Raw genomic sequence first — 6,000 nt, 5'->3', positions numbered from 1 at the left:
TATTTAAAAAGGGTAGTAGGCAGAAGGCTGGAAACTATAGACCAGTTAGCCCAACATCTGTGGTTGGTAAAATTTTGGAGTCCATTAATAAGGAGACAGTAACGGGACATTTGGATAAACATAATTTAATAGGACAAAGTCAGCATGCTTTTATGAAGGGGAAGTCATGTTCGACAAATTTGCTTGAGTTTTTTTGAGGACGTAACATACAGGGTGATTAAAGGGAATCGAGTGGAAGTAGTGTATTTAGACTTCCAAAAGGCAATTGACAAGGTGCCACACAAAAGATTATTGCTCAAGATAAAAAATCATGGAATTGGGGTAATAGTCTGGCATGGGTGGAGGATTGGTTATCTAACAGAAAGCAGAGAGTTGGGATAAATGGTTAATTCTCAGACTGGCAATCAGTAACTAGTGGTGTTCAGCAGGGGTCAGAGATGGGTCCTCAACTCTTTACAATCTATATTAACGATTTGGAGGAGGGGACCGAGTGTAACATAGCAAAGTTTGCAGAAGATGTAAAGATGGGAGGGAAAGTAGTGAGTGTGGAGGACATAAAAAACCTGCAAAGGAACATAGACAGGCTAATAAGTGGGCAGAGATTTGGCAGATGGAATACAATATTGGAAAGTGTGAGGTTATGCACTTTGGCAGGAAAAATCATAGAGCAAGTTATTATCTTAATGGCAAGAAACTGGAAAGTACTGCAGTACAAAGGGAACTGGGGGTCCTGGTGCATGAAACTCCAAATGTTAGTATGCAGGTGCAGCAGGTGATCATGGAATTGGGGAAATAGTCTGGCATGGGTGGCCAATGGAATGTTGGCCTTTATTGCTAGGGGGATAAAATATAAGAACAGGGAGGTATTGCTGCAGTTATGCACGGTATTGGTGAGACCGCACCTGGAATACTGCATACAGTTTTGGTGTCGATACTTAAGAAAATACATACTTGCTCTCGAGGCAGTACAAAGAAGGTTCACTCGGTTAATCCCGGGGATGAGGGGGTGGACATATGAGGAGTGGTTGAGTATATTGGGACTCTACTCATTTGAGTTCAGAAGAATGAGTGGCGATCTTATTGAAACATATAAGATTGTGAAGGGGCTTGATCGGGTGGATGCGGTGAGGATGTTCCCAATGATGGGTGAAACTAGAACTAGGGGGCATAATCTTAGAATAAGAAACTGCACTTTCAAAACTGAGATGAGGAGAAACTTCTTCACACAGAGAGTAGTAGGTCTGTGGAACTTGCTGCCCCAGAAAGCTGTGGAAGCTACATCATTAAATAAATTTAAAACAGGAATAGACAGTTTCCGAGAAGTAAAGGGAATTAGGGGTTACGGGGAGCGGGCAGGAAATTGGACATGAGTCTAGGTTCGGATCGGTCATGGCTCTGTGGGTGGCGGAGTGGGCCCAGGGACCGTGTAGCCTGGTCCTGCTCCTACTTCTTGTGTTCTAATTCTGTGCTACATTTCAGGAGATGGTTCTATTCACAGGAATTAGTGGAGACCTCGGGAACAGGCTGCCAGCTAGGTGTCCTTCAAGAGTAAATTGGGCCTGTTGCTGGCTGGGGTGGAGATCACCTTTTACAGAAGGTAAGTACTGTAGGAATGACATGGACAGAGTGCTCTCCTGGACGAGTTTCGATCGCCTAGATAGGTCGGAGAGGAATTTCCCAGATTTTTTCTCCCAAATTGGCCATTGGGTTTTTTTATCTGGTTTTTCTCCTCTCCTTGTAGATCACATAGGTTCGGGTGGGATGGAGAGTGGAAGTAGATTTGAGGTTAGGATCAGATCAACCATGATCTAATTCAATGGCGGAGCAGGCTCGAGGGGCCGATTGGCCTACTCCTGCTCCTATTTCTTATGTTCTTATGAATAAGGCTTACACATGAAACTGTCCAGAACCTAATCCAATTCTTCAGTAGCTGAAATGATACATCCAGGTTTATAAGCAGACAATTAGTACCAATACAGAAACTCCAGGCGAAATCAATCAATCAGAAGATGTCCCGAAACATCTGGGAGGTAAGCAGTTATTAATCTGGCGTATACAAGCGAAATGTCCAAGCGATCGAAAGTCATTTAGGTCAGAATGAAAATATTTCAGGCACAGTCAGGAAGCTAGTTTATCAAAAGTTTCATTAGATCATTGGCCTCATGGCATCTACATCCAGAAACAGATGCTGAAGTTATTCAACTTGGGCCCCTTATTCTCTGTGATGAGGCATCAACAGCTGTATACAGCAATGAAATGAATCAGGTTCTGTACATAGAGGCTCTTGTGAAGAAAAATCCAAATCGTGGTTGAATCGTGACGATTGACAGTTTTTGCTTTGAATGAACATCACGAACTGAGGTGCTCCCCAGCAATATCGTTCTTTAGTCACTTGTAGGAATAACATGCTTGCTTCAACTATTGCCTTCAGAATTTTCTGTAGATTCCTGTAGACTCCGAACATCTGTATTTATCTTCTTGGTGCTCAGGCTCTCGATTGCCTTCCAGTTGCTGATGATTCATGTCACATGGGCCTCGTTACAGTCAGAAGATTCAAACTTTCCATGAAAGGAAGTTAACATTCTATCAATGCAAAATTCTCTATTGTATTGCACATTTTGAGTCCATTTCTGTTACTCGTTTGATATGTTTTCACAAGGAATTAATTATCAGATCGAATATAAAGATTAAGAAAAAGATATCTAAGGACAGTAAGATCACTTTTATTTCGTTCGACCGAGTGGTGGAGAAGGAAATCCATCTCGGCTCTTAAGAGTATCCAAGTAAATTAACTGCAATATTAGTATAACTTAACTTTGATTCTTTACATAAGGCACAATTTTATTCTGTAGAGAGCCATCATATTTCACTCAGGATTTACACAGTTTCGCAAGCAACAGGTGTCCATAAGAGTATGACTGTAATATCAGAGATTAATGACGGTTTAGAGAAAGAGATAGGGAGTAGAGATTTTAGACAGAGGTAGAGATAGAGACAGAGATAGTGATAGTGATAGAGATAAAGATAGAGATAGAATATAGAGAAAGAGGGATATAAATCGAAATAGATATTGATAGGCACAGAGACAGAGAGATGATTGAGACCGACATAAATTTGGAGTTACTGGTAGACAAATAACTAGAGCCAGTGATAGAGATACTAATAAATTATTTGATACAAATAGAGGTGCATAAACATATAGAAAGAGTCTGGCATAGACGTAGAGATAGGGGAGCTAGAGATCGATATCTAAATGGACATAGACAGAGAGAGATAGAGTTGTAACCAGCAAGACAGAGTGATCAATAGAGATAGATACAAATAGATAGATAGAGAGAGAGATGGAGCGATGGAAAGCAAGATAAATGTAAAGAAATATAGTGAGGCATGATGATAGATTGCGAGAGACTGGGATATACGTAGAGATAGAGAGATGGAGGTGGATAAAGAAGTAGAGATATAAAGATAGAGCTAGACATAGATATGGAGATAGGTAAAGACTGATTGATGGAGGTGGACATAGAGATCAACATAGAGTTCGAGATAGGAATAGACATAGAGAGAGACATAGACATAGACACAGATATAGATGTAGACCAGCCATTGACATAGACTTTGAGATAATGTTAGAGATATAATAGGTCAATATCCAGACAGTGAAGAAGAAAACCTAACGCTAGATTGTGCTGAGTGTACGCAGAGAAGGAAATAGAAACTCTATGTGGTTTTTCCCAATGTCTCGTCGTAACGTTGGTGGAATTTCCGTGGAAAACTTGCAGAAAGGGTGATCTCTCTGGAGTTGTAGCCTAACTTCTGCCGAAGTGATAACGATATTGGAGAGAACTTCCGATGGAAATGTTACCCCAAACAATCTACGGTTCATCACATGCTGATCAGGTTGAACTTACCGGTGCTTTGAGCTGATCGCACACCTGCAGACTCGGAATTGTCTGCAGAATTCTCTTCACTTGGAGGTCTGTTTCTAGTTGCCTCCCTAAGTGCGGAAATGTTCACAGAGATTAAAGTTTAACAATAATCGTGGAAAACGGATATTTTACTTTCAAATAAGATGAAATAGTAGAATAAATATCAAAAACAAGCAAGCAGTTTACAAGAGACATAACCTTAAACTTGCAAGTCCACATCCATTGGACCAGTTGAAGAAGCTCAAGGTAGACAGGTTGCCGATCCGTGGCACTTTCCTCCCCAGGGGTCTAACGTCATTCTCTCAGCAGATCCTGAATTACCTCAGGTATTTTCCAGATTTCCATTATCATGACTCACTTCGGTAGAAATTGGTCCTTGAAGACACCGCAAAGCGAAATGTAGCGAATCGGCTGTCCATTTAGAAATCCTCTAGATCATTTTTGATCCATTGAAATTTATGGAAAATAAAATCGGTCGAGTCCAAAATGTGCAATAGATTCGTTAGTGCTCACTGTGTGCTGCGGCCCCAAATTAAGTTATACTGATTATGGTTGTAGATTGTAACGTAGTAAGAGTGTCTCCTGGCGGGGGGTATATGATCCACATTACTGCTGGGCAGTAAGAAACAGCACTCGCCGGATTTTCATAGCTTCGAAATTGTTTCACAGGATAATCGGGCGCAATCTCAATTGGACGGCTGACCAGAAATGGCAGTTTATGCCCGAGCGGCAAGTTGGAAAGTTGAAGTTAATATTCACTTTTACCGTCCAGCAGAATATGGGTGGTAAAGGCTCAGCCGCTCGTTTTACACTCCAGCCGAATTTGGAAATGGAAAGTAGGCTGTGTGTAAAACTGGCCGGCCATCCCTTACCACCTGCTTTCAACTCCATTGGAAAAGCAAATTTGACCCATTGTGTCCTAAATGGAAGGGAGGTGTCAATACCAAATAAAAGGAAGAATGTATCATTGATATTTGGGTATCAGTTTAAAAAAAAGTGGGTGCAGTGTTGAAAGTGAATTAGGAACTGTAGAGAATGTTGAGATATATCACCACCGTGTAACTTATAAATCACGGGAGATAACCTTAAAATTATAGTTGGTATTGGAGCATGTCCTTTGTTAAAAATATTTTTTCTATGATTTTTGTGCTAAAAATCATGTTGGAGGAAATCAAAGAGGAACCTGGTGGAGAGGTTCACACATCATTTACAGAACAGGCAGGATTTTCCTTTCACGCAGCTTAATGGAACAGGGAGCAAGTGGTTCTGCTTTCGGCAAGAGCTCCTTCCCAACCAAGCTTCCTTTCTGTGTTCTGCCCAGCAGATGTCCCACATCTGGCGCAGGGAGTACAGTGCTGGTATCATTTTAATAAAATAAACATTGATTCTTTTGTTGAATATAAAGGGCGTGTCACGAGCTTACATTCAAAACCAGGGCGATAGAGCCCTGAAAGGAGTTGGAGTATTGTGATAAAATTCAGTCTTGAAAGAATAATGCGAAGTTTAGCAATAATTATTTATGATTAAGAGGTTTTTGGGAAATGTGCATACAGATGTGTTTTATATGTGTTTATATCAAGCGGTTCTGCGTTCAGCAAGGGATACCTTCCAACTGAACATACGTTATACTGTCTGCCCAGCAGATGTCCCACATCTGGTGCAGTGAGTACAGTGTTGATATCATTTTTATAAGAGAAACATATTAGACTCTTGATGAATGTAAAGGCAGGATCATTAGATTAGTTCCAAAACCAGGGGGACAGAGTGATGAAAGGAGTTGGAGTATTTTGAAAAAATTAGTCTTGAAAGAAGAATGAGAAGTTTTTTGAAATATTATTTATGATTATGACAGGATGGTGGAATGTGCTTAGAGATGCGTTTTAAAACCGATGCTCAAGAAGAGTGCCACAGTTACAAATTGAGGGCCACAGAAATCAAGAAGGATAACCGTAAATTTATAATTGGTATTGATGCAAGTTCATGGGGTATCGATGATTTTTCCTGCCATTTGTTTGTTAAGAATCATGTTGAAGGAATATGGTGGAGAGGTTAACACATCTTTTACAGAACATGC

General features: G+C 40.6%; 1 long non-coding RNA gene across 1 annotated transcript; it reads right to left on the bottom strand.

Moving 5' to 3' along the window:
• Positions 1-232: 232 nt before the first annotated feature.
• Positions 233-5,530, bottom strand: LOC147085025 (uncharacterized). Its single transcript, XR_015075898.1, has 3 exons — positions 4,125-5,530; positions 3,909-3,994; positions 233-2,558 (listed from the first exon to the last, which is right to left on the bottom strand). It is a non-coding gene; the product is annotated as an uncharacterized LOC147085025 (long non-coding RNA).
• Positions 5,531-6,000: the final 470 nt, after the last annotated feature.

Source organism: Somniosus microcephalus, unplaced genomic scaffold (genome assembly GCF_052327205.1).
Source record: "Somniosus microcephalus isolate GS21.2 unplaced genomic scaffold, FLI_Smic_1.0 unresolved_chr9, whole genome shotgun sequence".
In the NCBI taxonomy this organism is placed as follows: Eukaryota; Metazoa; Chordata; class Chondrichthyes; order Squaliformes; family Somniosidae; genus Somniosus; species Somniosus microcephalus.
This window is presented reverse-complemented; position numbering and strand designations above follow the sequence as displayed.